This window comes from Diadema antillarum, unplaced genomic scaffold, assembly GCF_040938485.1.
Source record: "Diadema antillarum isolate AM-2024a unplaced genomic scaffold, OU_Dant_1.0 seq00000832_RagTag, whole genome shotgun sequence".
NCBI classification, from domain to species: Eukaryota; Metazoa; Echinodermata; class Echinoidea; order Diadematoida; family Diadematidae; genus Diadema; species Diadema antillarum.
The window spans coordinates 285,956-293,612 of record NW_027271708.1 but is presented as its reverse complement, the minus strand read 5'-3'; the positions used below and the strand labels follow the sequence as shown (position 1 = coordinate 293,612).

The 7,657-nt window shown below is 35.9% G+C and overlaps 1 pseudogene; it reads right to left on the bottom strand.

Annotated features, from left to right (window-relative positions):
* Positions 1-6,267: 6,267 nt before the first annotated feature.
* Positions 6,268-7,162, bottom strand: LOC139740075 (uncharacterized; annotated as a pseudogene).
* Positions 7,163-7,657: the final 495 nt, after the last annotated feature.

The window sequence follows — 7,657 nt, the reverse complement described above, 5'->3', positions numbered from 1 at the left end:
CGAAACTTTGATCAGGATGACCAAGCTAGGTGTGGATTTGTTTGGCCGCAGTATACGACCAAGGATACCAGTTAATTCTTGTCTACCAGCTTATGTCTATACCAGTTCTTAGTTACCAATTCATGTCTACCAGTTCCAAACTACCATCAGCTCCATCATCAGTCCATCATACCAGCTTCACATCATTCTTTAAATTACTTCTACCAAATATCTTTACTACCAGTCACCACTACCAGTCACCACCAAGCAAGGTCCACTCACCTGCACCTGCACAGGACTTGTTGGTAGAAAAGACCACTCTTCCAGTCCTTGGTATAACTTCAACAGTTGTTGGTAGTACATGTATTTTATTTACAGAATACTTGACAACAACAGCCCAGCTCATTCCCAGAATGTATGTACACAGTTTACTTCTACAACTGCGCAGACCCGGTCCCGTACCTCTTCCAGGTCCCGTACCTCTACACAGATCAAGGCTGCAGTCAGAACTTGGGCTATTATGACCAGTCCCTCCACTAGACCTGCCTGTACAAGGCTCGACCTCGGAAGCTCAACTCAACTCTTCACGTAACTAAACGTGCCTATCGCATCCGTCCCCACTTGACAACGAACGCAATTTACAATTGCCGTATTACATTTCGCTCCATAATTGTTGCCGTAGTTATGCAAATCACACCTTCCACTACTAAAACACAAATTTGTGGAACAATTCCAGCCGAAACCGTACAGATTTCGTATCAAAATAGTGGTATCTATTATTTCCGTCCAAATCCGTAGCCAACTTACCCCTCAATGCCCCTTACTTACTTGATATCCGAAAAACTGACCAAAACCGTGATTTTGAACCTTGCTGTAACAACATACATTGTACATGTATCTACCGACAACGATCAATCATACTTTAATTTGATCAATAATGAACAATCGATACCTGGCTTACTGTACAAAAGCCATATTTTTTGTTTTTCCATAATCTTTTACTGATTCCATATTTAATACAATTCCATGATAAATCAAATCACCTGTATTACAGAATCCACGATCCAACAAAACACAATTATAATGAAATCAAGCCAAGCTGTACGTTCAGCAGAAACAGTGCATTCATAAAGAATATACAATACTCCGAAAAAACCCCCAAACAAAACAACATACACTGCTTTATACTTACTTTCATTAAAATCAAATGGAGCTGTCCTTTTAGCATGACAGTGCATTCATAAAAAAAGAATATCTATATTAAATGGAGCTGGACTTTCAGCGTAACAGTGCTTCATAAGAAAAAAAGAATATTTAACACATCAATATACACCCAAATAAAATCGATATACAACCAAATGGAATCGATATTCCCTTTAATCACCCCTCTCCCCTTCCCCTCTCCCTCTCCCAACTACCATTCCCCTCCCCCCCCTTCCCCTCGGACATCTGGCTCCGGGTCTTTCCATACTTATTTTCAAATTTTCCCATTTACTGAAATGAATGGTTAAAGTTCCCCTCATTGATGCTAATTTCTTTTCCTCAAATCTATCCTTTAAAAAAATATTTTTTATTTCATATAGTAGGCGGCTTTCCATATTCTCTACTTTTAAAAATCAAATATTTAACCAAAATTAAAATATGATTTAACTACTGATGTTTTCCCCTATTATCCTCCTTCCACCCAAACAGAATTTCTTCCCAAGTACAATTTTTTAAATCAACATCCTTTATCATTTCTTCACATAATTCCCAGATTAATTTCACATGCTCACAAGTGTAAAATAAATGTTTGTATGTTTCTTCTTCTTTTTCACAAAAAGAGCATAAGTTACTTGCAGTAAAACCAAACCTGAAAAGATGGTGATTTGTATAAACAATACCATGCACCAGTTTAAACTGAAACTCTCTTTATCGGCGATTTAATGTACATTGTCTTGGCCCTAAAAATATATTTTGTATCTCCTTAACAGAAAACCCATTATTTTGATTAATTCTATCAAAAATCGATACTGCCCTTTCCTTTTCCTTTAAAAATTGCAAATACATTTGTTTTTATCTTAAATTGCTAATATAAATTGTTTTCCCTCCTGTAATAAAATCAGTTTCCAAAATATCTTTTTCTTTTTCTTTCATATTTCTCCAACCCATAGGTATATTTTCATAAATACATCTTAACAAAAAAATATCTTTAACTCCTAAACCTCTCTAAAATATCTATCACATTTCAATTCACCATTATTTCCTAATATATGTTTTAATCTATAAACTCCCTTTTTATGCATATTTTCATCATAAAATACAATTTCTATTTAATCGTATATATTTATTATTAAATATTATAGCATTACCACTATACAAACAATTACTAACATTACTTCTCATTTGTTTCGTATTTACCCAAGCTTCTAATAAATCCCTATAAAATAATGAAACTTTCACTCTCAACAGCGCTGGTAAATAATCACACAAAAATATAAATTCTCCTAAGTGTCTCGTAACAAAATTAGAATATTGCTTCCATTTCATATTTTCATCTTTATTAAGAAGTTTCTTAACCCACATAACTCGCTGTGCTTTAACTAAATCAACAAAATTCATCATTTTTAACCCGCCTTGTCTATAATCTAAAAACAATATATTTTTTTTTCTAATTTTATCTCTTTTTCCTTTCCGTAGAAAAAAAAATTTGTCTAAAGACTCAAAAACCCACCTGGGAACTGGAGTGAGAGAAGCTCGATATATGATTTTTGAATAAATATGTACTTTAAGTAATTGAATCTTTCCCATCAAAGTTAAATCTCTTTGTTTCCGGAAATTCAAAAGAACTTTTATTTTACTCAAAATCTCTTTATAATTCATATTTTCCTTCGTTCCCTCATCTAAAGAAAAGAAAACCCCAAGTATCTTCACAAAATCAACTGTTTCTCCAAAATTAGTATCTAATTTCAAATGCTGATATGATCCCAATCTAATACCTTGGTCTTATCCATATTTACCTTTAATCCCGACATTTTTTTAAATTCTTCAAACAACATCTTTAACCTATAAATTGATTTCTCATTACATATAAAAATAGTCATATCATCTGCATATAAAACTAATTTAATTTCGTCATCTCCAAACTTTATTCCTTGTACAGAATTATCTCTTCGTAATCTATGTGCCATTATTTCCATGCATGAAATGAATAAATAAGGAGACAGTGGGTCACCCTGTCGAACACCTCTCTCCACTTTGAAATAACCGGTAGAAACCCCCTCATTCAAAACACAACTCAAAGCATTTGTATACAAAACTTTTACGCACTTTTGAAATGACGGGCCAAATCCGAAAGAAAGCAAAACCTTTTGAAGAAATTGATGAAAAATAGAATCAAAAGCCTTTTCAAAATCTATAGCCAATAAAAACCCTGGTAAATTATAATAAGATGTATGAAATATCATATCATCTATAGATTCGAATGGCTTCCCCAATATTTCTTCCCTCAATATAACCTACTTGATCTCCCAAAATAACTTCATTCAAAACTTCCTTTATCCGTTTAGTTAAAATCTTTGATAAAATCTTATAATCTGCATTAAGAAGAGATATTGGTCTATAATTCTTCAATAAAAAAGGATCTTTCCCATCCTTGGCAGCTAACTTAATTATTGCTTGCTTCTGTGAAGATGACATTTCCCCTAATTTATATGCCTCATTTAAGGCTTCTCTTACTACTCCTCCAATCTCCGGCCAAAATATGTTATAAAATTCAGTTGTCAGACCATCATTCCCCGGCGATTTATTTAATTTTAATTCTTTTCATATCTCTATACACTCTTCATTACTTATCAAACCTTCACAATATTGTTGAGATTCCTCCTTTAATTTTGGTAAATCTTGAAAAAAAAACATACATCCCAGTCTTCTATATCCCTTCTATGTAATGTACTATACAATCTACTATAAAACTTCCCGATTTCTTCAGCTATAATTTTTTCATCACTACAAATAACACCCTCCGATATCTTCAATTTCTTAATAATACATGTACTTCTCTTTTTATTCCTTTGCATTAACTGATTAAAATATCGTGAATCCCTTTCTCCACTTTCATCCCACGAAGCTCGTGATTGAATCTTTATGCCTTCATTTACATAATCATATGATTCCCTTAATTCTTTTTTTGTATTTTCCAATCTTTCCAAAATCTCTTCACTCATATTAATCACAAGCGTCTGTTCTAAATCACGTACTTCTTTTTCCGATCGCTTTCTTAACATTCTCTTTTCTTTTGCCTACCTTTTAGAAAATTTTTTGTGTAAAACTACGAATCTTCATCTTCATAAAATCCCATAACAACCTTTTATCTTGTATTTCCATACTTAATTCATTTTTTAATTTAATGATTTCCTTTTTTATCTCTGATACATATATCTGATTTTGACAAAGACTATTATTAAATTTCCAATATGATCCTCTTCTTTTTTTCCCATCTATTTCCTGTTTTATTATATAAATGCAAAAAATATTGCATGATGATCCGGAGCAGTAGATGGAATTATTTCACATGTTATACTTATTTCATCCAAACTTTCAGATATCCAATAATCCAATCTACTTTGCATAAAAGGATTTTTTTTAGTATAAGTAAATTGCCTTTTCAAAGGATGCCTAATTCTCCATATATCCAAATGATTATTTTCTGACATAAATTCCTCAACTACTTGATTAATTCTTTTTGGAGTCCTATCCACAGCATAAACAAAGTAATCTAATTCAATATCCCTAATCATATTAAAATCACCGCCTACTATCACCGGATACCCTCTCTTATTGATTTTAGCAAGAGTTTTACAAACCTCTTTCCAAAATATCAATTGATCGCTTTCATGATTTCCTGTAGGGAAATAAACATTACCTAATACCAGTCTGATACCTTGTATCTTACAATCTATAGATATATATCTACCTTCATTATCTCGAAAAACCTGAAACACATCAACATTAACCTTTGGGGAGATTAACACAAGCACCCCTCTACTGTGATTAGAACCATGACTAAAATAACAGTGACCTTCCCACATCGAACTCCATCTGTCCTCAATATCTCTGGTACTAAATGTTACCTGTAAAAAACAGTATCTGCACCTTTATCTTTACACCACAAAAATTCTATCTCTTTTCCCCCTGTCTCTAATTCCCTTTACATTAAGTGAATACATTTTACAATCTATAGAATCTTTTCCAGATTCATCTGTATTACTCATTATTGAAAATATCTGAAATATGTCTCAAAAACAAACCCAACATCAAAAAAGTACAAAGTTGCCCGGAACCAAATGCCCACCTCTTAAAACCCCCAGTAACAATAATCCAAAACATCTTTTCTTAACCCCACAGCCTTCTCCCCCACTTACCAAGCAATCAGTATTCAAAACTGAAGCATTGTACATATGACACATGAAATCTTAAACAAAATGACTCTTTGCAACCAACATTGCCTTCAAGAAGAGTTTAACATATTCAAATAAAACATCGATCTTAATTTGCATGTATAAGCTTCCTCAGACCTTCACCAATTCATTCACGCTAAAATTGATAATGTACATTGCACCATAATGGCTGACAAACTAACAACCCTCACACAAAGAGAGAGCGAGAAAAAAAAAACACCTGTCTGTTCTCATTGTGACCTCATCTTATGTAGAATGTAAGCTGGTACATTCCTTCCCCATAGAACGCCGCAGAGCGACTGAAATGGAGAAGAGATAAGAAAACATGGCATCCCTAACCCCACACTCCCCGGAAAACACCCCCGACCCCCGACATGTACATACTTTTATAGCATATCCCAACAATAAATTGTCCTGACGGTTGAAATACTCCAACCTTTTACTATACGCTTTCCACCACTCCCTATTCACTTTATGTAAACCTACTGCACGTGTATCCAATCTTATGGCATTCATGCATGTTCCAAAAAATGACGGTCCATTGTTTTCCACCTTTGTCCCCCTTCCTAGAGTGTCTTCTGAGCATTTCATGACATTCAGTGTTCTATGTACTCGTGATATTTTTTTTCATTAAAAAAAATCAATAGACTTCAAAGTCTCCAATATCCAGAATGGCAGCGTGATCCATAAAAAGTTGTCAAAGTATATAATAAGGTAGAACTTAACTTTCCGCTCTCTCCAACATATGATGGATGGTTTCATGATGGTGATACCTTTCTCCACTGAAACAAAATTACTTTAACTATCAATTTCCAATCTCACTTACTCCTAAATGACTCCCGATACTTATCTAGTTTTCAACCTCCATTCTTGCCGCATCAGCCACCTGTTGCTCCAAAAGAGTCGGATTAGCCTTTCGATCCGACACCTTTTCAACCTGGAGGCGGATTCCCGTCGGGTGCTGTTGGACGAATTGGCCTTGCTTCTCCATAGGTATATACACCCAATCAACGAAGAGTTTCCAGGGTTCGCGTTGCGAAAAGTAGGCCAGCTTGCCCGCTGCGCGGGCCGCTCTCATGGCGGGCATCTGCTCACGTCGAAGGTCCCTCACTCGCTTCGGGAGATCCTCCGTAATACTAGCAGTAGACATCCTCGTTCCCTTGAGATTTTTTGCGGTCTTTGTACCTCAGGAAGCGAGCGATAATTGGGCGCGGTCTCCCGGTCATCCCCGTTGCATTCACCCGATGTGCCCGCTGAAACTCAATCTCCTCTACTTTCTCGTGTTCCAACTTCAGATGTTCCACAAGAAACTGGCGGAGCGCTTTTTCAGAGTCCTCCCTTTCCTCCTTTTCTGGAAGGCCATGGAATAGCAAATTTTCCCGACTGATGTATGACTGCATACCATCCAGCTCCTGATTCACCTTTTCTCTTTCTTCCTTCAGTTTACTTTCTAGTTTTGGTATTTGCGTTTTCAGCTCCTGGATGTTTTGGTCGTTGAAGTTGACAGATTTCACGACTTCATCCACTTTCTCTTCGAGTTTCTTGATCTTGGACTCAAATTTCCGTTTCATGCTTTGAATGCTCTCGAAAACCCTGTCTATCTGTGTCTCCATAAGTTTTTTGATAGACGGCAGTAACGTGGGGCTTTCTGGCGTGCTGAAAACCGGGCTCGAGGCTGTAACACTCGAAGGAGTCCGGAACCATTTCCCGCTATGGGTTCCCTGCTGCCCGCTGCTACTTGCCATTTTTGAAAGGTGAATTTGAAATTCCAGAAATACACGCTACGCAATGGGTGGTGGAGGAGAAGGCCGTGACCGCGTGTTTACTCCTTGACGAACATACCAAAAGCCTCCTACCCACCAAGCTCGGTTCCCGAGCTTATACCACTTACAATTTGCTGAACACTTTAATAAGTCAAATGCCTTGAACACAACTCGACATGCATTACATCTTTGACTGGTGTCAACTACCAAATTCTTTTTAAAACATCATTCTCTAATGGTTTTATGATAACACCAATTACTCCTTGGTGACCATTAACTCTATGTACATCTTAACGCTACCTCTGGAACCTTGTCTAATACCTGTGCATCCAGCATGGACACTACCAACTCAAAGACCAGCCCTCAGAGTAATATAACAATTCGGAATATTGGTACCACTATAATTCTACCAACTCTAACAAATATTTATTCTTCCAACACCTGGTACCGCTTCAATCATTTTACTTCACCACTTCT